The sequence below is a fragment of the Mus musculus genome, chromosome 9 (assembly GCF_000001635.26).
Source record: "Mus musculus strain C57BL/6J chromosome 9, GRCm38.p6 C57BL/6J".
Classification (NCBI taxonomy): domain Eukaryota; kingdom Metazoa; phylum Chordata; class Mammalia; order Rodentia; family Muridae; genus Mus; species Mus musculus.
Genome location: NC_000075.6, coordinates 68,882,492 through 68,907,104, shown reverse-complemented (window position 1 = coordinate 68,907,104; position 24,613 = coordinate 68,882,492). Strand labels below are relative to the sequence as shown.

The window sequence follows — 24,613 nt, the reverse complement described above, 5'->3', positions numbered from 1 at the left end:
TTATCCTGCGGCTGCCAGTTAGGTTAGTCTGGCTGGCCAAGAAGCCCCAACAACTACCTGCTAGGCACCACCATGCCCATCATTGTAATGGGTTCTAAAGACTGAACTCAGGTCCTCATGCTTGCAAGGAAAGCCCTTTACTGATGGGGACCATCTTCCAGCCTTGGATTCAAGCTCCTGTCTCCCGATTCAGTCTCCTGACTTTTCTTTATCGCTCACTCAAAAAAAAAAAAAAAAAAAAAAAAAAAAAAAAAAAAAAAAACACTGCCGCCCAGTAGGCTTCATACGAGTTGAAAGGGTTTGTGAGGGTCACACAGGGTAGCTGGTCAGCCTTGGCTGACTGCTGGGAAAAAGCTCTGATTTCCAAGCCCGGAGCCTCAAAGCATAGCCTGCAGTAGTGCTGCTGCCTCACCTCCTACTAAAAATGTGCTCTCTGAAACGTGTAACAGCACTGACCTCTGCCAGACGGCGCATCCCAGCTGTTAACATTATTCAACTTACAACAGAAGTTGCCCTTCAGACCCTTGCAGCCAGGCCCATGGAGGAGGTGACATTATCAGGGTTGGGCCTTAATAAGAACAAAGAGAAGAGTCACCTTGGCACTGAAGATCTGGGAACTGCTCTGGCTCCATCAGGCCTTGTGCAATCATCCACTTCTGGACCAGGGCTGCAGACAGCAGAGGCTGCCTCTGGACCAGCCAATTAGGCCCTGTGTGGGGCTGCAGTGTCTCATACATGGAACCCCGATTAGCAATTAGCCCACAAAGGATAGCTTTATGTGGGATTTATTTTTAGTACAGTTTCAACCTTTCCATTCGGGACAAACCTTTTGTACCTATTGCACACCCAAGTTGTAGGACACTACGTTTCCAGACTCTTAATTGACTTCATTAGTTAGAGAACTGCACTCAGAGTCCTGGGGGTAAGGCAGCAGATGAAAGCTAACTTGGAGAAAGTCGGCTGTCCACTTAAGAGGAAGGATGCCCGTTTCACTTGCCCTCCTGAGCCCCAGAGAGCCTGTATCAGGGAACATTGAGGTCTCCTTGGGATGCACCCCATTATTCATCCCTGAATCTGCTAATGACCTTGGGTTATTTCCCATCTTCCCAGGCTTTTATTAAAGAAGGTGTGGTAGGAAGTGGGGAGACCATGTCTGGATATAAATCCCAACCACTATTCCCTCTAGCACTCCTTTAATTCTCAAATGTATTGTATGTATATATACATACATGCATGGGAAAGCCATGCCTAACTCTCCCATCTGCATTCAGTGGTATCTTTGTGAGGAGCAGGAAGCTGGCCAAAGACAGCTGACCCTGGGGTAAGAATGGAAGCCATTCCTTGAAACAGGGTCTCAGGTAGCCTAGGCTGGCATGGAATTCCCAGCACAACAAATGATTAACTTTACTTCTGCTCCTCCTACCTCCACTGCCTGAGTTGAGAAAGGGAGTCGATTTCCTCTCCTTCCTGGCCAAGCTGGATTTGGGGCCCTCTGCCTTTCATGTGCATGGAGTGCGGACAGTAATCTGTATATCTGAGGAGTCAGGGTCGCAGGAGTAGATGGAAAATGGCTGGCTCTGTTCCAAGCTAGGCATAGAAACCAAGGAAGACTCAATAGACCTGGTTCTTTTTTGTCCCTCCCTCCCTTCCCCACCTCCTTCCTTCCTCTCTTTCTCTCTTTACTTGCACCAGCTTGGTTTATGTGGTTGTTGGGAATTGAACCCAGGGCTTTGTGACTGTGAGCCAGGCACTGCACCAACTAAACTATCGCTTTGGTCTCCCTGATAGATGTCCTTCACTCTGTAATTTACCTTTGTGGCTTCTGAGGAGCAAGACAGACAGATGTATGTTCTGTTTGGGGATGTCATCTCTCTAAAGTCCTCATCAGTCCACGTGCTTAGAATCTCTGTTTTGTGCCAGACTCCATGGAAGGAGACAGCATGAAGAAATCCCAGATGAGTTCTCAGGGACCAATTGGAGGTAGCATTTCAGGGTCTAAGTGTCAAGCCCTGCAGCAGAACACAGCAGAATGGTTCTGCCCTAGTTTAGGCGCCTGAAGAAAGGCATTTCACTATTGATGTGGTCAGAATCCAGCCAGGCAGTGTTTGTCTGTCTGGGCTTGGAGAAGACATCTTAACCTAGACAGGTGCCACCCAGGAAAAGGAGCCCAGGGACTGGCTGCTGAGACTTGGCCTCCACAGAGGGAGTGGCTAACCTTTCCAGAAGGTGAACAGAGAGGCGGGAACAGCAGGCTTCAGGGCTGGGAGAGGTGATGGGAGGCACACAGCAAAAGCCTTCTGCTGAGAGAATAGAGGTAGGAAGGGGAAGGCAGGGAGCACACAGAGGCCCAGAGGTTTGTAGAAGCTGCTGCATCGGATGATCCCCAGGGAGTCGATAACCTGCACAGAGAACACTGCAGGTATATAACTGTCATCTATCAAAGCAGATCGTGTGACGGAATGAGAAGACTTTTAAAGGGACATTTGAACAACGAAGTACACAATAGTCCCAGTTTTTTGGAAGGGGGTCCAATTCGGTCTCCGTTCCTTCCTAGCTGAACTGAATTTGGGGTCCTCTGGCTTCATGTGCATAGAGTGTGGACAGTAATCTGTATGCCGGAGGGGTCAGAGCTGCAAGAGTGGGTGGAAAAAGGCTGGCTCTGCTCCAAGCTGGGCACAGAAACCGTGGCAGCCTCAATAGATCCCCTGGCTCTTTCTTGTCCCCCCCTTCCCTCCCTTCCTCCCCTTTTCCTCCCTTCTTCCTTCTGTGCTCCCTCCTCCCTCCTTCTTTTTCTCTCTATCCTTGAGACAGGGTCTCACTGGGTACGGCTGGCCTCGGCGTTGTTACATAGTGAGGAAGACTTTGACCTTCTGCTTCCTCCCCTGTGCTAGGATCACAGGCATGCCCCTGGATGCTTGGTTTACTCCATGCTGGGGATTGACTCCTGGCTTCCTGTGTGCTAGGTAAGCATTCTCCCAGCAGAGCTACATGTACAACCCCATGCATCCTGGCTCTTACATGTCTGGTCTGTGGCCTTTTTTTTCTTCTCCTTCACTACCACTGAACACATAAGGTTCAGTTATATCTCAGGTAAGAAACACATGCCATGGGTGAGAGGTGTCTTGGAGCCTTTTCTTGACTCCCATAACACTCATCTCTTCTCCCTATATATCAGTATGGGCTAGCCTGGGTGGAGAGCTGATTTGGAAAGACAGATGTAATTAAACTACTTTCTGGAACAAAAGAGCGAACTTACGCATATTCACTTCCCTACCCTCTGTCTCTCTCTCTCTCTGTCTCTCCCTTCATCTCTCCTTCCCTTTCACCCTCCTCTTTTGTATTTAATATTTTATTCTGTCCTGTACAAAATTTTGAGCACATTAAATAGGAGCGGCATGAGGAGACATCCATTCTTTATCCTGACATTATGGAGGAATTTTCTAGGCTCTCACAAGTCCAGTGTAGCTGTGTGGTGCTCAGGGACAGCCACTGTCAGTTTGAGGAAATGCTCCTTTGAATCATGTGTTGAGTTTTTATTTAATCATGAGCAGATATTGGAGTTGGTCAACTGCTTCTTCTGCATCTATGTTCATGGAGACTACCCCACCACCACACCTGGTTCTATCAGTGTGAGTCCAGCAATTGGCGCATCTTCAGATATTGAACTAACCTTGAGTTCTACTTATCGATCACCCGACCGACCATTCTTGTCTCCTTCTTCGTTTTATTTCCTAGTGCTGTGCTGCTAATTTTTGGACCTTTGTTTGTTTTGGTATTGGAGATTGAACCCAGAACTTCACATTTGCTAGTTAAGTACCCTTAAGAAAACAAACAAACAACAAACAAGACAACAACCCTTCTTAAGGTTGACGTCATGTGACGTTGTGCTGTGTGGCCTGTACCAACTCCACAGCCCACACAGACCTTGAATTTGTGATCTTCCTGCCTTGGCCTCCTAAATAGTGACTGTGATGGTTTATATAAGTCTGGCTCAGGAAGTGGCACTATTAGAAGGTGTGGCCCTGTTGGAGTAGATGTGGCCTTGCGAGAGAAGGTGTGTCACCATGGGTGTGGACTTTAAGACTCTCATCCTAGCTGCCTGGAAGCCAGTCTTCCACTAGCAACCTTCAGATGAAGAAGTAGAACTCTCGGCTCTGCCTGTACCATGCCTGCTTAGATGTTGCCTGTTCCTGCCTTGATGATAATGGACTGAACCTCTGAACCCGTAAGCCAGCCCCAATTAAATATGGTCCTTATAATGTTGCCTTGGTCATGGTGTCTGTTCATAGCAATAAAGCCCTAAGACAGTGACATTGTAAGCTAGCAGGCACAGCTCATTTTCAGCTTTTTATTTATCCATTTAAATAGTAGTAATACATCCTTTTAAAATACCTGATAGACTTAAGGGGTAACTTAATTGTGGCCTTTGTCTGAAATTTTTTATTGTTAATAAAAAATATTTCCTTTTTATCACCATAAAATTCGCACCCATCCCCTACTTTCATCTGTAACTAGTAACTTAGTTAGTGTTTCTTTTGTTGCTGTTGCTCTTGATCAAGCTACCTAAAGGCGTGCCAGTAATGTTACTATTTTCAAAGAAACAACTGTTGGCTTTGTTCACTTTTAAAAAAATCGCTCTCTGCTCTTTTTGCTATTGACACCCCCTTCCCCCCCCTTGTCTTTACTATTCCTCCTTTAGGTGCACACTGGGCGAATTTGTCCATCCTTTCCTAGTGACTTAAGAAAGTGGTTACATTATTGATCTGAGTTTGGTTTTGTTTAATGCGGGTCAGGTTTCCTAGTGACAAGCTGTCATCTGGACTTATCTGGGAATTTCCTAATCTCATCTTCATTTTTTTTTTTTTTTGATGGATACTTTGGCAGACCCAAAGGTCTTGACAGAAGTATTGTTTGCTGTGCACAGTGAACAGCACATGGCTCTCTTGGGGCCTACAAGGTTAACAGTGAGCTGCTGACCTTACTGTCTTCCATCCATCCCCTTGGATTGCTTTCTGGCTCTCTATTTGTCTTTGGCTCTTAACATTTTGATTAGGACGCAGCTCAGTGCAGGTCCTTTTGGGTTTATCTCACTTGTAGCTACCAGCTGGGCAACTTCCGTGCCTTTACCTCTGCTTCCTGGTTGAGTATGGCCTGAAGTCCAACCAAATGTCACAGTTTGGGCACCTTCTTTGGTCTGTCCTGAGCATAGGACAAGTTCTTCCCTGAGAATGGCCTTCCACACTATCAAGAGCACATGGGAGCCCCCCAGACCGCAGTTCCTCCTGCACCTCCTTCCCCCAGTTGTTACCCACGGGCTCAGGTAGAATGGAGGAGAGCATCTGCCTGGAAATGTCTTAGACATGCTTCCCACGGAGCTGCTAAGCGCTGCACAACTTCCTAACCTGGAGACACTTTTGAGTGGGTCTTCACTGGGCCACCAGGCGGATCTAATGGGAATCACTTGCAATACTAGTCCATTCTTCTCCCTCAGATACCACACACTGATCCTGCTCACTGATGGTTTCAAGGCTGATGCAGAGCAGGAGGGGAGAGGGTGAGGTTAGAAATGAAGACACCGCAAGGCTTGCTCTTATGAAGTCCTGGCCAGCTCTCTTCTTTCTTTTTAGTAAGTTCTTGTTGCTTCAGGCCTTTGGCACAAACCAAACGTTTTCAAGAAGATAATTCTGGCAATTACTATTGATATCTTTCCTCTTGCTTTTATGAAAGGGTGGAGGTCTTGCTGTTAATGTTGTTTAAATTTGCATTTTCTCCCTACAAAGAGATACCACCCACCTTCCCTGGGTCTAATGAGGATCAGTCTGTTTACACCCCTCGAAGAAGTCCATTCCTATATCAAATAGGAAAATTAAAACTCTGATATATGTTTATTCTGAAGATATAACAGTAAAAGCTACCACTGGGTATATAGTAGCAAGATGGAAGAAGAGGTAAACAGGACATTCAAGGCTGTCTTCTCGCGTGATTCTGTCCTGACTCGATCTATCAGTGCATCTAACACCCTGACTTGGTAATCACGAACAAGAGGCTTACAGTTCCTTAGACTAGGAAACTATAATTTCCTAAGAGATGGAGATGTACAGAGCCAAGTATCAAGTACAGTACTATTAAGGAAAGGCTGGAGAAAGTTGATACAAGATAAATTTTTTGATGTCTTTAAAGTTAACATTAATAACAGCAATTCATCGCTATTAGCAATAATGGTACTACTTATTTTAATTTCTAAAAATTAGCATCATCATCATTATCATCATCATCATCATCATCATCATCATCATCATCATCGGCGTCATTACTGACCGTTACCCAACTCTGAAGATTCAACAGCAGAAAGTGGGGAATATGGACACAGAAATCCGTATTGCCGTTCATCCACAGCAATCTAGGAGGTAATACGTTCTGGATAATGAGACGTTGTGGAGCAACAGTGATTCAGAAAGTTCAACCCAGGGACAAGAGCTGCCCTGAAAGCCTAAAGTTGTGGATTTGAGACAAGATAAGCAAAGAAACCAGACAAGTATCTGGAAACGCCTGGCCCTTTGGTGATGGGGCACATGCCCCTATAGTGGGGGAGAACCATGCCTGTTCAGTCATAAATCTAGGCTTGTATTTTTATTTTAACTTAATTTTTCTGGCATTTAATGTTGTTTTTTTTTAATCCTTAAAAGTAAAGTTGTCTGTTTTTTTAATGGTTATGACTTCAAAACCAAAACTAAAACCAAAAATAACAATCTCTGTTCCCTGGAAATACTTAATGAAACCAAATTGCGATCTTTACCCTTTGAGTGAAACCACACACATTTGAACTTGCTTACATGCCTCTGACTGGCCCCCAATGAGTCAGCTATAATTCTCAAGAAGTTTCCGCTGACCATAAAGGTCCTTTTACTTAAAAAACAAACAAACAAACAAACAAACTCCAAAGTGTAAAGTAATTTTTGTTTTTTTATTAAATAATTTTTTTAACTCGGTGAATTAGGGATTTGGTGGGGGGAGGGGAGAAGGAATCACCTGGTTCAATAGAAACTGTTTGAGAAGTGCTAGTTTGGACTCTGTGTTTGCATGGGCTTTGGGCCTAATTTACTGTTTGTGGTTGGAGGACAGAGAGATTACGATAGAGAGAAAGGGTTTGAGTGAGATTAATGAAGGAAGTGTGAGTCTGGGTGAATCCTCAGACTAAGTTTCCAAACATCAAAAGTGAAAAGTATGCACACTTTCTTCAATTTTGTGCCTTTGTCCTCTGAATACAGAAGCACTTTCCCACAGGCCTGAAAGATGACTTCACAGTTAAGGACCCTTGTGCTAGTGCAGAGCCAGCCAGGCTCAGTCCTAACAGCTACTTGGGGTAGCTCACTACTGCCTCTAATTCCAGATCCAGGGGATCTGACGCCCTCTTCTGGTCTCTTCGGGTACCTGCACACAGATGGTGCAAATGAAGTCATGTAGGCTCTTACACAAACACAAAGAAATTTTTAAAAAGTAAAAAGCTAATCTTTTGGGGGTGGGGGAGGAATCCCTTGCCATTATAAGTGAGATCAAGAGGAGGAAAAAAAGTTTTAATTTCCCTCTTGGCTTTGACAGTTCTTAAGGAAGAGATTTAGATTTTAAACAGTATGATCAGTAGTAACTTTAAGCGAAGGAGAAAAATATCCTTCGTTTTCTCATTTTTCAAAATTAGGTAGAAAATCTTGTGCCTGCTTAAGTGAAAGAATTAAATTAAACTGTTTAGCACTGAGAATCATTGGCAATATCTGATCCAAAATGAGAAAAATGAATCCTCTTAAAGATTTAGTGACTGTTTTCAAAATCTAAAACTCCTGCTTGGAAATAGGTATCAGCATTTGATAAAATGAATCCTACATTAAGGTGTGTCAGAGGCCTCACCCTGACATATTTTATTTAAACCAAAAAGTTCTCTAGAGGCAAGCATCATAAAATGAGGCTTTGAGCCAAAACCTGTCCAGGATTCATGGTATTGAAGTTAGGAAAACAAACAAACAAACAAACAAACAAACACAAGTAATAGATCGCTTGAGGTACAGAGACCTAGGCCCTAAGAAGTTAGGGTAGCCTGGTGACCCATGCAATGTAAAAATAGGTGGAACTGTCACATAGGACCCTGGATTGGGAGCAGAGGAAGTGTGTCCCCTCATCCCTAAGCCAGTACATGTCTGGGTTATTAATTACTACTATTGGACATTGAATATAGTCTAATTTGGGGGCAATCGCCTTTCAGGGTCTGTAGCAATGAGAGGCCATGTCCTCATCACTGGCCTAAGTCGCTGGTGGCCATTAGCAAGCTGGCTCGGGAAAGGATGAGACTAGCTAAGAAGCTGGGGTCTGTCTTTAGCCACAGGAGCCTCAGACGTGGCCTCACCTGGTAGCAGAAGCCAGATGAAGGTTCTCATTCAAGTGCAACTTTGCCTGGACACACCATAAACCCTTACTTTGAAAGGCTCTCAGAGTGCTTAGATCTCAGAGCGCCTTGCAGGCTGTGGTTGTTGTTATTGACCTGTGTCTGCCTTTCACTGCGGGGGAGGGGAATTCTCAAAGCTGGCGGTGGGGAGGTCTGGTCCAGCCAGCCATGTTGCATAAGCAGGGAATGATTCCCGGGTTTTTTTTTTTCCCCCGGAAATATCTGCTCTATCTTAGCTTAGGGGGATGCAGCACAGCCTGAAATCACAAGAGACTGATTTAGTACAATCCTCAGAGTGTGGGATAGAGCAACTTGTGACACTTAGAAGCTCCAAATGTTCCTCCAGTGAAGGTTAAGCCACCATGTTCCCTGACTATAGTCACGTGAAGATGGGTAAGAATCGGCTGGGGGATGGGGATGGCTCAGGGGATAGTGCACGCTGTGCAGACATGAGAATCAAGTTAATTCTCTAGCCCACATATGGGAAAAAAAGGGGTGTGAAGGTACATTCTTGGAGCCCCAGTGCTGAAAGAACTGAGACAGGAGGTTTCTGGGGCGTTTCAGGGCGGGGAGGGGGGAAACCAGTCTGGCTGAATCTGAAAACTCAGGGATGAGTCTCAACAATTAAGATGGAGTAGAGTAGAGGAAGAAAGCTGGGGGCACATTCATATCTACACACACACACACACACACACACACACACACACACAGAGACACACACACAGACATACACACACACACATACACACACACAGACACAGACACATACAGACACACACAGAGAGAGAGAGAGAGAGAGAGAGAGAGAGAGAGAGAGAGAGAGAGAGAGAGAGAGAGAGATCTCACAAATAGGATCATCTGGGAAGCAAGCTGTGGTCACCTGGGGAAATCGGATGCTTAGGACAGAACTCAAGACTAAGCCCAATGCGACATGATGTCCTGACTCATTCCAAACCATCACTGATAGTGGCTCATAGCTCTACTGCACTGGTCATTCTTACCTCTGTGCCTATGATACTATTCCCTCTTACTCTGAGGATGGTCTACCCAACGACCACTGTCCAAGATACACTCATGATCTATCTAGCTCTTCATTCTTTGAGACCCAATGCCTGCTAAACAGTGTTGGGTAGTTTCTAATGTTGATTGGACCAGAGAGGAACCTAATCCTAATCTCAGCTCAACAGATGTTCCATTACAGCATGTTGTTACCACAAGGACTAAGAAGCTCAAAAATGGCGGGCATTATAATTCAATGGCTCCTGCCACCTCCGGATCCCTTTCTCCACAACTGTGCCCTTCAGGGTATGGGTAACCTGGAAACTACTACAGGATTTTCCAGCTTGCCTCCCCAGAGTTCTTGAGGACAAGGAGACAGCCCTCCCTCCTCAAAGCAGAGAATCCATCACTCTCTGTGTGTGTCTGGAGACCATTTGGGTTACTTTGATTCGGTTCTCCAAAGAGTCCTGTGAAGAGGATACTTCTAGTCCATAAGAAATCAAGGCCACGATCTAGAGGCCTGGAGATCACAACGCCACTAACTGTCACTATGGTCATGACTGCGTGATTGACAGGCGTGCTGCAGCTCCAGTTGAACTGCACAGGGTCTTTACTGTATCTCTGCCCACTGCCCCATCCCAAGACACGATTACCCACGCAGGCTCAGCCTCTGCCCTCACCTAAGCTCCCAGGCAGTGAGTGAGCTTAGGTTTTATGTGGCAAACTGTGCTTGTTCCTTTTCTCATTGCTGGAACAAAATATTCTACAAAAGCAAGTTAAGGAAGGGAGGAAGGAAGGAAGGAAGGAAGGAAGGAAGGAAGGAAGGAAGGAAGGAAGGAAGGAAGGGTTTATTTTGCCTGATGGTTTCTGGGTCTAGCCCATCACAGTGGGGAAGGCATGACTGCAGGAGCATGAGGTGGTTGGTTACATTCAATGCACAGTTAGGAGACCAAGAGCAATGGTGGTTGGCACTCAACTTCCTCTCCTTCTTATTCGGTATGGACCCCCCCCTCCCCCCATGAAGTGGTGCCATCCACATTCATGGTGGCCCTTCCATTCCCAATTAAACCTCTCTGGGAATCGCTCCTCACCCTCAACAGACACACCCAGAGGCACTTTTTCACGGAGATTCTAAATACTGTCAGGTTGCTAGTGAAGACCAACCACGGCAAGCATGAAACAGTAAGGTAGCAAACGTGATAGCAAACAGAACTCAAAGCAGGTCTGATGACTCAGAAGGAGGCCTGGGGGAGGGGCACTCCCCAGGCAGATGATAGATTACATCACCCCAGCAACTGGAAGAAGTCTTAATTCCTCTTGGCTTGGAAAATCAGAAGCAAGAGATCACCACCATCAGCCATTTCATGCTATAGGCAGGGCAGTTCCAAGTGAGGTTTCAGGACCTCAGTGGGTTACCGCATGGGTCAGAAGCCAGGGACCCCCACTCAGCTCAGGAAGTGACTGGTTGTTCAGCCCAGGGGTGGACCCTTTCAGGGCTTTGTTGTTCTATTTTCCTTCCATTGGAAGGAAAAATACACACATCATAGCCAAGGACAGAACACTTGCTTCAGTGACCAACACCCATCCACCAAGAAATCCTCTGTAGTTAGAGGAAGAGAATGATGCCCCAATGCCTCCCAGGGAAATGCCTGCCCGGGATGAAGCACTGGGGACGAGACAGGTGCTTCCAGGGACCCCGAGGTGTGCACAGGTCACTTAGAGCACTCTTGACAAATAAACGCACAAGTGACTACACAGGTGTGTCCACAGTGACCATCACAGCCTGAGCTGCAGCTGCCCAGCAACCTTTGTGTCCCCACCCCCATAACTCCCACCCGCCTTTCAGCTGGACTTACTATGGTATCATTCTTGAACCTTAAGAGAAGGATGGAGTCACGCGGAACTGGAAAGGGAGATGGAGAAAGACGGGATAAACAAAGGACGGTGACTTTTGAGACCTATTGTCTATAACACTAGTTTAACCCTAGTAACCTTGAGGGTGTTCTTTTTAAATTTAAATTTACCTTTATTTTTATAGAAGTAAAATTCACTAAGCATACAAGCACTGTAAAGTACACAGTTCAGGCGGGCTTGATAGCACAATGCTAGTGTCTGTTCTTTGAGTGGAAGTACCTAAATTCAATCCCAGAACACATATGATTTTGGTTTTGTTTTTAAAAAAAAAAAAACAGTCATGGTGACACATACTTATAGTCCCAGGACTGAGGAGGCAGAGATAAGTGGAATCTTAGAACTACCTGGCCAGTCAGCCCAGTCTATGTGGCAAGTTCCAGGCCAGTGAGAGCCCTTGTCTCAAACAGATAAGTTGAACCGTGCCATAAGGAGCTGCATCTTACAATAGTAATGACTTGGTGACCACATATGTATGTTCAGATACTCACAAATAAAAACTGCACAATGCTGGGGCACCAAAGGTCATTCTGCAATCAGCTCCTTGTGGGTTGGAAATGATGTAGCTTAAAGTATTTCCTGCTGTAGTCCTGTCTTCTGCTAATCTCCTAGTAACCATCAGCCTGCATCCACCCAACTCTGGCTGTGCAGAAACTAAGTGATCACACAGTACATCAGCCTTGTTCTTCCGCTGCTTTCATTTAGCTTAATAGCCTGTGAGGCTCATTCACGCTGCGACTTGCCGTGATACTTCATTCTTCATCGCCGAAGCTGATTCCACCCTGCCTGTCACCTCTTGCACACCTGTGTATCAGCTGACCTGAACCTGAACCATGTCTACCTCTTGCTCCATTTGCCCACTCCTTTTTGTGTGGACACAAACACATCTTTTCATCTCTGCTGCATGCATACCTCAGGGAGAACCGGTGCTTTCAGCCTGCTTGAAGGCATGGAAACTGAGGTAGGTAGGGGTGAGGCTCCAGCCCAGGCTTTCTTAGCTTGTTCATGGTAAGGCCAAGATTAGAACCCAGCCTAGAGAGCCTCTGATCCCTGTCTCCATCCTATGGCCCCTGGAGTTGCTTGGGCTAAAATTCACCAAATAATTATTTTTGTAAGAGATTACCGACTTCTAACCTCAACTCAAACAGCCCGAGGTCGTGTGATTAATTGTGCTAATGTGAACTCATGGATCCAGTAGTTTCATTTGGCGCCTGCTGAGATCTGAGATTTTTTGTTTCCCAGGCAAATCAATAGCAACAGACTCTATCTTGTTAGATCAAATATAACTTCTGTTTTACGAAGCTCTGCTTATGCCCAGCTGCCAAGTTTATGTACTCGGGAGGCTTAATGGGATAATAAATGAAATTTTAACTTAACAATTAATAGTATAAAAGCATTAGAATACTTTGGAATTAGAGGGTTTGCATGTGATTTTTTTTAATTAGCCATTTTTAAAAAGATACAACTATACTTGTTTGGCACAATGATTGGGCGGTAAGTCACTCATTAAGGAGGCGAAAATGGGCAAACTTGTACGCTGGTGCTCTTTGCAAGTAACTGTAAAAACAAAATAAAATGTAAACTATAATTGGGAATCATACAAAGTATTTATAAATAGTGTGACTCTATCAACACCAATTATTTCTGGATTAGAGATGGCTGGTCAAATAGCCAATACCTGCATCCCCGACAATGGAGACCGGCGAGCTCTAGAAGAGCCAGGATTGCCTCTAAATGAAGAAATAGATAAAGTTTGCAAAACACACAATTACTGAGCTATTCTCACACACACCTGCACAAGGATTCTGTCTCCCTGCACACCCACATGGGGAGGGCATCTTGCCGACAAAGGTACATGGGCCATCATTTTAATGTGTGCTTGCATACCATAGGGAAGTTACTGGGTACTGGAAAGTATAAAAGCCGAATAGAATCTTGAAATAGAACGCAGGGGCAGGAGAAAACTTATAAACCTTTGATCTGCTGAGCTAAAGGGAGTTTACTAACAACCAAGTCGAGTGATTCTCCCTGTCTCTACTTCCTGGGCTGTTCCTAGCCAGGTGGGTATTTATTGGAATGCTTAACAACTGCTGTGTGAATTAGCATGAGCCATGCCATTCGTTTCCATTCATTAGGTAATGACTTGATGCAAACTGTAAAAGTGAAATTGTTCAGAACGAACTCGAAACCCAGTCGCCAGGAAGAAAACCAGAGTTTTAGGTTCTGATAGCATCATCCCAGCCTTCTTCAGCCAAGTGGGAAGAACTCCACGTGCCGGCTTCTAGCCTGGCATCAAAGGAAAAACCCCCAAGGCGAAGCTGAGCTTGTTGAAGGCCTGAATGAACAACTGTCTGTCATAGACACAGTCAGAACAGGGAAGGTGGGGCTTGCTTAAAAACCTGTAGTCTAGGTGGAAGAATTTGAAGGTTTTCTTTAATTTTAATTTTTCCTTTCCCGTCCAAGTCAGTGAGACACCTTCCCTTCCTTCCCTTCCCCCTCCTTCCTTCCCTCCCTCTTTCCTTCTTCCTTTTTTAAATCCATCTTTGGAGAAGGTCAGAGTTTCATGTAACCCCAAATGACCTCACCCTTGCAATGGAGTAGGGCCTTGAACTTGGTTCCCCCACCCCACGTCCGGGGTGCTAGATTTACAGGCCTGACTCCAGGGCTTCCGGCTTACTCAGCAAGCCGTCAGCCAGCTAAGCTGCATCCCACCTCCTCCGCTTGGATGTTCCTGGATGTTACAGGCACAAGATTACAAAGGACAAAGGAGGAAGTTTCTAGGCCATTTTCGACACACATGATTTATACTGACAAGGCATACATATTCAAAGTCCTAAAACCTTCAAGAGATTTGTATTATACATAAGAATTTTTCTTGATAAAAATGGCCCTAGTGGTGAAAACAAACGGAATAACAGGATGGCAACGTTTTAAAAACATAAAATGTCACTTAAAATGGTATAAAACCAAATGAGCAAAAGACACCAGTCACAGCCTAAATATCTAACAAATAAAACACTAAAACAATTACTGTAAGTAAATAAAATCAAGTCTTATGGCCTCAGGAAAAACAGATGTAACATGGTGTTAGGTGAATGGAGCCAGTATAAAACTATTGTAAGTAGGAACTGGAGAGATGAGGCTGTGGCCAAGAGCACTTCCTGCTCTGATAGAGAGGGTCAGATTTCAATTCCCAGAATGCATCTGGTGGCTCACAAGTTCATGTTACTCCAGCTCCAGAGAATCGGATGCCCTCTTCTGGCCTCCCAGGCACTTCACTCACACACTCATACCTACATGTAGATATACACGCGTTGCATACACACAATTTTTTATATGTTATAAGTGTCATAACATATGCTTTAAATTAAACCTTAGCGGTAAATAACATGGGTTCCAAGCAAGGAGCCAATGGGACAGAGATGGGCTAAGTTTGGGGTACGGGAGACGAAAGAAAAGCATGGAAAACAGGAAGAAATGGGGCTCTGAGGAGTTGTGCATGCTTCTGGCTAAGAATGGAGCTAGAGTGAAGGAAGCAAGAGCCTTAGAGATTTTTCATTCAGATGCCAGGAAATTTTGCTGCTCAGGGCTGTTAGCATCTCAGCTTCTAGGAAGAAGACACCTGAACGCTTACAGCTTGAAGACCTATGCTTTAATATAATGCACAGCTCCACATGAAGAAACGAGGCCCTGCCAGATGGATAAAGAGGAATAAAGTTAACAGTGTCAAATGCACATAAATCAAGGCCTCGCCAGAAGGCTTAATCCAAAGCCACTAATCCCACAACAAATTGGTCAACCATCTGCAACCATGCGCCTGGAGAGAAAAAAGGAAAAGAAAAAAAAAACTTTGTAGGAGTTGAAATGCTGTTGTAGCAAACCCAGCTCATAGACTTCCACAGATCAAATCTGCAGACACAACTTCAAACTTCAAGCACAACCTTCCAGAACGATCCACACACCCAGAGCATCTGGCTTTGGCAACCTTTTCTAACATCTCCACCTTAACCTTGACCTCTCCCTCTGCCAGTGATCCATCTCAGTCCGCGGCAGGGTGAAGAGCCATCGTGCAGGGTCCTGTTCCTAGGAGGGTGTGGACGGAACATGTTATACGTTTACGGAGAAGGATTCCACTTGCCCGTGACAGATTTAAAACCGCTGCAGCAGCGTTGGCCCCTCCGGTGTTGGACTGGATGTGGGACACATGTTTGTAATTCATCTGGCTGCTCTCTGACAGCCTGGCATTTCTGTAAAATATTTCCATAGAAAACAAAAGGAGATGTCACAGAACTGCTAAGAGATATCCATACAAGTTAGAGAGGAAAGGGAAAGTGATTTCTATTGTGAGATAACTTCAGTCGTGCAGAAGGACGCCGATGCTGCTAGAGAGATGGCTCAGTGGTTAAGAGCTCTCAGCTGTTCTCATGGAGGACCCGACCGAGTTCAGTTCAGTTCCCAGTACCCACGTCAGATGGCTCACACCTGTTTGTTACTCCAGTTTCAGCACCCTCTTCTGGCCTTTGAGACACCTGTACTCACATACACATAATTTCAAATGTAAAAAAAAATCTTAGAAAAATAAGTTTAAAAAAATCAAGTGTTAAGCCTGGCGTGGTGGCGCACACCTTTAATCCCAGCACTCGGGAGGCAGAGGCAGGTGGATTTCTGAGTTCGAGGCCAGCCTGGTCTACAAAGTGAGTTCCAGGACAGCCAGAGCTATACAGAGAAACCCTGTCTCAAAAATAAAAAAAAATAAAAAATAAAAAATAAAAAAAAATCAAGTGCACAGACAGGTCAGGATTCCTGAGGAAACTTCATCCAGCTCGCCTTGCTGTTCATCACGCATGACCACTACGCATCTGTAATCCAAACAATAATGGGCAGAGATGAGTGGGCCCTGAGGGCTCAATGGCCAATAAGGCTAGAGGAAACTGCAGGCCTCCGCTTCAAGGTGAGATCCTGCCTCAAGGCAGTAAGGGGAGAGCAGTAGAGACTGAGCAGTGCCCTGCTCTGGCCTCCACATGCACATCACACAGATATTACCACCATCCACCAGCATGCACAGTAACAATTAAAATAGCTAAAGCCCATGAAAGAAAAAGCAGTGCCTTGTCACCTTCAACTGACATGAGCTCAGTAGGGTCACATGATAACACTGAAGTCAATTAAGAAAACAATCTGATGTCAAAGAAAAAAAAAAAACAGAAACAAAAACAAAAATGAAAAACAGTGTTTGTGTAAATCCAGTCTGAACAGACAGGCTTATTTGCAAGAGCTTCATTAGAGGTCACTAAAGGTCGTTATCTGACTCAGGCAGCATTGGTGGGATCTATGCAAAGCATCAGGACCGAGCGAGCAGTGCAGGTCCTGAGGGAGGTCCAAAAACACCTCATTTCCTCTGGTGTTCTGAAGACTTCCATGACCACACTGCTTTTGGCTCAGGCCTTTAGCTTGTAGAATACAGGGCGATCACAAAGAGGCCTCCTGCCGCTGCTTCCTGAGTGCTAAGATTACAGGCAAGCACCATCATCATGTCCAGGAGAGACTCTCTTCAAAGGAACTGCAACATCATTGGTTTGTGCACTGTTACAGAACCCCACTGAAGGGGTCATTGGTAAACCTTAGCTAAGGTGGCTCACTGCTATGGAAGCAGATGTCTAGAATGGACGTTCTAGATCTTTCCCATGGTAGAAATCTTACTGCACCAGATCTGAGAGCAAAGGTTAAGAGGACAAGTGGAGAAAGACCTGAGCTCTCCTTTTGTCAGAAATCCATAACTGCAATGACAATATTAATCTAGTCATGACAAGTTAAAGGACCCACCTCCCAACACTGTTAAAGTGGAAATTATATGTAAGTGTGAGAGGTGCATGGGGTACCCATGGAGGTTAATATTAATTATCAGTTTGACTAGATGAAGAATCACTCAAGAGACGCCCCAGAGCATTCCTGTGAGGGATTTTCTGGGCGAGGTGAATTGTGGCACAGCCATGACTTCCAGCCATGACTTTCAGTAGGGAAAGTAGCTCATAGTGACTGAGCTACTTCAAATCCTACTTAATAGAGCTACTTACATAGAAGGTAGATGATGTTAAGTCCACCCTTTCTGCAGATCAGAAGATCCACACCTTCTTTCTCAAGCATCAAACACTATTTGCTTTGTGACAACTGGTTCACAAGCTCCTGGAGAATGGTGTCTAGGTCCATCATCCTGTCTTGATTCCATCCCTGGCTCTCTTACCCGGAGATTCTAGCTCCTTCTATCATCTCAACGGGACAGCACAGGATCCTACCCTTCTGCCCCCAAACCTACAAGGACATAGCCCAGAAATGATGGTTTATATCTACAAGGATCCACACATGAAATGGTCCAAGTATAGGGGAGTGCATGTGAATCTACAATTGGGATGAGACATCTTAATTTGGCATCACTAGGTACCCTGGTCCATTGTAATCACGGATCTGTGTGAATTTCAGGGTTCCTTGAAAAAGCCAACTCCATCACCTTTTTGAGGACCCTTCATTTTAGCAAGTGTGGTTATTCCACTGGGGCTTCAGAGTGTCAAGGGCCAGAAGCTTTAAAAGGGAGAGAAAGAGAAGGAAGAGCGGAAGTGGGGTAAGAAAGGCCTAATTAGGAGGGAGGAGTATCTCTCTGCAGACAGGTCATGGAAGGATGCCAGGGGCTCTCGCCACATAAAGGGAAAGATTGTTATAAAAAGAGTTTTTAAATAAAGAACACGACGAAGAAAGAGGCACGGCAGTGGAGCCTGCGAGGGGCGGGGCAGAGAATAGGGAAATGAAGAAGAATAATGACTTGAAAGTGTCTTTTTTTTTTCTTCCTGGTTCTTTGCTTTCCTTTCTACAGATGCTCAGCTGAGGCAGTGCAGCTGGCTCCATGACAAACGTGGGGAAATCAGCCAATTTGAGCTGGTTGTTAGCAGTCCAGGGACAGAGGCATAGGGACGTGTGTGTGTGTGTGTGTGTGTGTGTGTGTGTGTGTGTGTGTGTGTGTTGGGGAGGGGGGGTGATGGTAATGTGTGCTGCTTCCAGCATGGGAGTTGAGTTTGCTTGGTTTGTCGGGGGACTATATAGAGTATCCTGGTGAGAATCTTGCCAAGCCCTCTCTGTCTTTTGACCCTGCTATGATAGAAGGGACCTTTGAGAAGGGACCTTCTTCTGTGGCTGTCTCCTCCTTCTTCATCCTCCCACTGACAAGCCTCTTTCCTTTGACTGCTGGGGCTTTCTTCCCCCACTGGGTCAGAAGTCTATGGTACAGGGACCCCGCTCCTCAGTGTCAGCATCCCAGGTCTCATGGTCCAGTTCAAGTCCTCCTAGATGGCCTGGGTGTGGACTTCTTCTCACATACTTTGGAGCTTCCCCACAAGACAAAGAAGCCTGCTGGGTAAGTTGTAACATCGAAGAACATGCCACAACTATCGACTGACACAGAATCCTGTCCCCAAAGTGAGGAAGAGTGTACTTCTGGCCATTCACTCTAAGGAAAGCAATCAATATTCTGCGTCAAGTTCAAAGTGAAGAGCCATCTCCCTACTTACTACATTTTGCCCTTTTCAACATTTGATAATGAAATAAAGAGAACCAATATGAGGCAGGGAGCTATCAAAGGGAGCCCTCTGCAGGGGAGAGCACCTAGAGGGTTGAAGCATTCTGTCTCTTGCTTAATTTAGCGCTCATACAGATGTAGACAGTTGTCTACATTCATTGCAAACTCATTGCACTGCACACTTAATATCTCATCGGTGTATTTATTTGGATGTTAATTATACCTGCACAAAGGTCTGAGGATTTAAGGGCTTAGATTTCAGCAACACTGAAGTCTTCAGCAGACTAGTCCTACGGGCAGCTACTTTGAAAACACACAGGAGACACACACCTTCTGTTGCTGTATCAGATGCCTTATAGAAAAGATACTTTCAAATAATTCAAAAGTAATTCGAAACTATCCACAAATGAGCTTTTTAGGAGCTGACAAAATACAGGGTACATTCAAAAGGGTTTTATGGGAGAGAAGGAAGCAATACAACTAATTATTAGATTACAGTTCTTGCATGTGCTCATGTGGTGTGTGTGCAGGTATACAGTGTAGATGGGGGCCAGAGGACAATCTCTAGTGTTATTCCACTAGATACTGCCTGCCTCGTTTATTTCTGAGACAAGTTATCTTCTTAGCCTGGAACTTACCAAGTAGTCTAGGCTGGCCGGCCACTAAGGCCTAACAATCTGTCCCTGGCTCCCAATGCTAGGATTACAAGGACATCCCATGAGCTGCTTTTATTATAGGTGCAGGAATTGAACTCATCCTCAGGCCAATTAATTTTTCTTCTAATGTAAAAGTAAGCTGATTGTGTGAAGCAGTTGTCCTCAGTGATCTTGATTTAAAGTGTTAGTTGGGTACCCAGAAGAGAAGGCAACATGTTGGTATTTTTGACTACACTTACTTATGTGATGTGAGCTCATTTGTTTGAAATAGAAAGAGAGTGATAGAAATTTGGAAGTGAACAGGCATTGAATTATGGGGTCTACTCCTGAGGGTGGGAATCAACTTTGTTGTTCCTCGGGTTCCATGTCTCTTGTTTTTTGAGAAAGGGTCTCTCATTGGCTTAGAGTTTGCTAGCTAGGTTAGACTGGCTGTGTAGTAAGTCCAGGAGACCCATCCATCTCTCTCTGTACAGCACTGGGATTATAACACACACTACTATGCATTATATCTTATAGACCTTATATATCAATGTGGGTCTTTGTGGTTTTGAGAAGAAAGCCCTTTATTGGTTCAACAGTTAATAACTGTGCTTCCTTCTCTGTCAGAGGACCCAGGTTCAGTTTCCAGAACCACAGTGTAGCTCACAACCTTCCGTGACTCCAGTTCCAAGGATCCTATACCCCTTCTGATGTCTGCAGGCTTGTGCAAATACTTACTTTGCATGTGAATACACTCAAACACATCTATACACATAAGAGTGAAATAAATATTTTCTTAATGATGTTCAGAAAAGGAAAGTAGTTTATTGACAGCCATCTAGTGTTTCAATATGCCAGGCATGAGTCTTTAAGGTCTCCCTCCACCCCCACTCTGTGTGTGTGTGAGTGTGTGTGTGTGAGTGTGTGTGTGTGTGTGAGTGTGTGTGTGTGTGAGTGTGTGTGTGTGTGTGTGTGTGAGTGTGTGTCTGTCTGTATGTATGTTTTATTTATTTAAATGGCATCATCTACTAAAAATATTAAAGCAAATATGACAGTTATAACTTTTACCAGCTTCTAGAAAGCAATACCTTTATTAAGATTAAAATCATCTCCAAAAAAGATATTTTTCCAAGAGTCATTGCTATTCAAATAAATATGTATTTAAAAACAAGATAATCCAGTGCTAGACTTGAGCACTGAATGTTTATCTTCTTAAAATACACTTATAGATAAATTCTGCATAATAGTTTGCATTTAAAAGGACCAGATTCATAGTTCCTATTATCTCAGCCTTCCATCCCTGGAATGGAAGACACTGAGGGACATTTTTATTAGCACAAATTCACACTCCCTACCAATGAAGCTTAATGTTTGCTTCATTGGACAAATTACCCTCTCCTCGATAACTTTGAGAAATGCCAGAGAAAAGGAAGAAGGAGCAACAATACCACGGATACCACTTTGCCTGCTTAATTAAAGATCATATTCTTGACCTTCCATGGAAAGAATGAGGAGTGATGTGTGTGTGTGTGTGTGTGTGTGTGTGTGTGTGTGTGTGTGTGTGTGTCAGCATGCATGTGTGCAGATGCTGGTGCAATGGTTTGGTCCTCAACAGCCACACCAATGATGGGAGATTCCCTTCTTATGTATAGAATTAAGGAGATCTGCTGGGTGCTGCTCCGCTGGTCTCTCAGCATCTTATAGGAGAGGTTAGACCTAGAAGTTGGTTGGCTTGGCCTTGGGGGTTTCTACTAGGCCAAGTTCCCTCGTGTGCATTCCTCCAGCACATGAGGCCAAGGTGCTTCAGTGCCTTTGGTAGACCCTACACATCTCCCTGAGCTTGTTCCCATCTGCACAGAGCCTCTGTTCATACTGGAGAACCCTGGACACACTAGGAGAGATGAGCATGACAAAGCTCAGCTCTTCCCTTCAGTGAGAGAAACAGGATGATGAGAAAGCACAGTGGGTAGCCCAGAGAAAGAAGGGCCAGTTTGGAGCTCTTACGGTCCCCAGTCTATGGGGAGGACAATTCTTGGATGGGCTGTGGGTAGTAAGCCTGGGCTGATTTCAGGGGGACTGGGGGACTCCAAATGTGATAACCAGCCACACTGGATTCTGCTATAGTTATTTACAGTCTCCTGGAGCTAGACGAAAGATTCAAAGTCACCATGTGGTGGCTACCAAGAAGATGCTTTCTTAAGCAGTAGAATTCTCTTTCAAATTAAATCTTCTATGGACCCCTGGAATGAAAAATAATTTACATTGAGAAATGGCTGCTGAGCAATTAAAACCCCTCACTGTTTGATGGAAAAAAATTATTCTCACAGCATACAGGGCTCCACTAGAACACTCTGTGAGGGCTCCCAGAGAGTGTGTGTGAAGACCGGGTTCTCAAATAAATGGGGAGCACACTGCCACTGAGGCATATTCCCCCAAAGGCAGCTCACACATTTAGAATTTCTGTCCTCCCCCCCCCCACCTGAGTGCCACCCCCTCATAGTTTGCATGCATGAATGGTAGCCCTTCTCTGAGGCTCAGGGACTTACATGCGCACACCGTAGAGGGAGGTGTTCACCACAGTGGAAGCTAAAAACTAGGCTGTACGTATGCTCTTTCTTTCTTCCCCCACATATATGCTGGAACTTGAGCCAGCCAGGTCCCTTCTGCAGTCTCAAGACTTCCTGCCCATCTGTCTGTGAGGGCCGAGGGCTAGTTTGTGCATGTGGGCAAGAAGGGAAGGGGAGTCTTACATTACTGGCAAAAGTGGGGGACAGGGAATGGGTACGGGAAGGTCCTGCTTCCTTCCAGCTTCAACGTAGCCCCCTTCAAAGTACAGAGGACAACACAACCTGGCTATTCCAAGTAAAGCAGTAAACAGAGGTAAATTCTAACCAGACTTTGTGTGTTAAAAGGAAGCGAAAGCAGCTGAATTATGTACAAAAACTTACCCTGCCCCCGGAAGGCATCAAAATAGAACTTCCTGGAGCCTGCTAGAAAGACAGAGGCGTCCTGCACACAGAGCTTCTGTGAGCCTGCCAGAGAGATGTCCTGCATGCCAACTGCAACTCTTTAGAGAGGATCAACAGCTGGAAAGGCAAACTTTTTTTTTTTTGAATGTTAACATTTTACAGTTCAAATCACTTAACAGATGTAAAATTATGGGTTATACTTAGCATTAGTTTTTTTCCCCCCAGAAATTATTAACTAAAGAAGATCTTTCTGGAAAACACATCTGATGGTTAGAATTTCTTGATGATGATGACAAGAACACGCTCCTTTTACTAAATGGGAATGTTTGTTTTACCCAATCTCACTTTCACCAGCGTACCCCATAGCTGATACAGGTTTACATAAGGTTAACTGGGCGTTTTGAGGCATTAACCATACACATTTCGAAGCCTAGGCATTAAGTTGTCTTAGGTGACTAGTCAAGAAATGTTAATGAGACACTAAGGCAGGGATTGATATCATACCCAAGAGAATATTCCTGAAGGGAAACAGTCAGGGTAAGACAAGGCCGATGACATCAAAGAAAGTTCCAGATCTCAGCTCAAAGGTGATGATGTGGGGGTAAGTGGGGCAGATGATGTCAGCAAACTCTCTGAGCGGGTCAAAGTTGAGGGCGAAATGGATAAGGAATCGATAACTGGCTGACTGATGACAAATCTGGTGGGGGAGAGTTGGGTAAAGAGCGGCTGTTCAGAAGGCAGAGAAGGAAAGGCAAAGGGCACGTGATACTGTTGCTAAATACATCTCCAAACTCTTATGAGAGGTTTGGGAACATGAGATGGGAGAGAAGAGAGTCATGTGGACCTCTGGCAGCCAGGGACGCAGGAGGTCTGGAGAGATACGCACCATATAAACCTCTCACTTCTTTAACCTCCGTTTCCTCAGCATTAGTTTGAAGTTTGTTCCAGGTGGCTTCTGAGCTTAAGATAATTATTTGAAGGAACAACATCAACATCAAAAAACCCAAACCAAAACAAGACCTTCTCCAGTGGAGAGACTTAAAGTATTCCATACAGACAAAAAAGCCTTATCCAGTGCATTCTAGAAGCTTCACCCAGCACCTGACTCTGGTTTGCCTGACTACCAAGTGAGATCCCTTTGTCTATCAATGCTGGGTTAAAGATGATCAATGCCCAGACATCATGTAAATCAAGGAAGAAAACAATGCTTTGGAAACTGAGTACTGAGCCAAGGGAAGGGGACAACTATGTTCTAGAAAAATCTTAATAAGTCAACTCGGAGTCCAGCTTCCCTTTTAGAAACAGCATGCCAATAACGATCCACTTCATGGCTGTGTACGTCTTGGGCTGCAAGAGGCTGACAAAGCATTTGGGTCTTACATATTACAGTCAAAAGAAGGAAGTCGCCATTGTGCTACACTGGCTAGCTTGCCACGGAGTTAACTCTTTCAGTGCAGAGGCGTCCTGTTAGCTTCTCCCCCAGGGGAGGGAAATAGGTACCTGTCTATGTGTTAACAGATCAGCCTCTTTGAAGGCACAGTTCTCAAAAATAGACTTACTGTATCCCACCACCAAGGACAGCTCATGTTTTCTCTTTGCTTGAAGTGCTGGCCCTAACTGTCAGCTCTCATGTCCCTTGGGATGCAGAGTCAGAATGTGAGACTTGGAACATCAGAGCCAAAAAGCCACCTCTGAGCGGTTCAGAGGCAAGGTGGGAAGGGGTAGGGGAGAGAAAAAACAACAGCAAAAAAAAAAAAAAAAAACCCCACAAACCAAACCAGCATCCCACTGTGATGTCAGCCATATTTCTTCCACATGGCAAGTTTCATTTTGTTTAATTTAACAATAAACTCATTATATTAACTCAATTCAATAGAAGCAGCAGGGGGATTTCTCCTAATTTAATCCTGGGTTTGGAGGAGCCTTGCTCTGTGCTCAAACAATGCAATCCAGAGATTAAAGGGCTTGTAGCATATTGAAGGAAGGGAATACAGTGGTGTCTCCCAAGGCAGCCTACTGGGGAATTAGGGACCCATCGGCCCACGGCTCACTTTATCCAGAGCATCTTCCAGCTGGAGATCTAATCTTCTGCAAGCAAGTC

General features: G+C 44.9%; 1 protein-coding gene and 1 long non-coding RNA gene across 2 annotated transcripts in view; both read right to left on the bottom strand.

Annotated features, from left to right (window-relative positions):
• The window catches only part of Rora (RAR-related orphan receptor alpha), a 734,843-nt gene that overhangs the window by 481,142 nt on the left and 229,088 nt on the right, over window positions 1–24,613 (bottom strand). The window lies entirely within an intron of this gene.
• The window catches only part of Gm31262, a 100,599-nt gene that overhangs the window by 16,862 nt on the left and 59,124 nt on the right, over window positions 1–24,613 (bottom strand). Inside the window, exon 1 of the long non-coding RNA XR_379583.4 lies at window positions 1–24,613. This exon is cut by the window's left edge and continues 8,695 nt beyond it; it is cut by the window's right edge and continues 59,124 nt beyond it. This is a non-coding gene — a long non-coding RNA (predicted gene, 31262).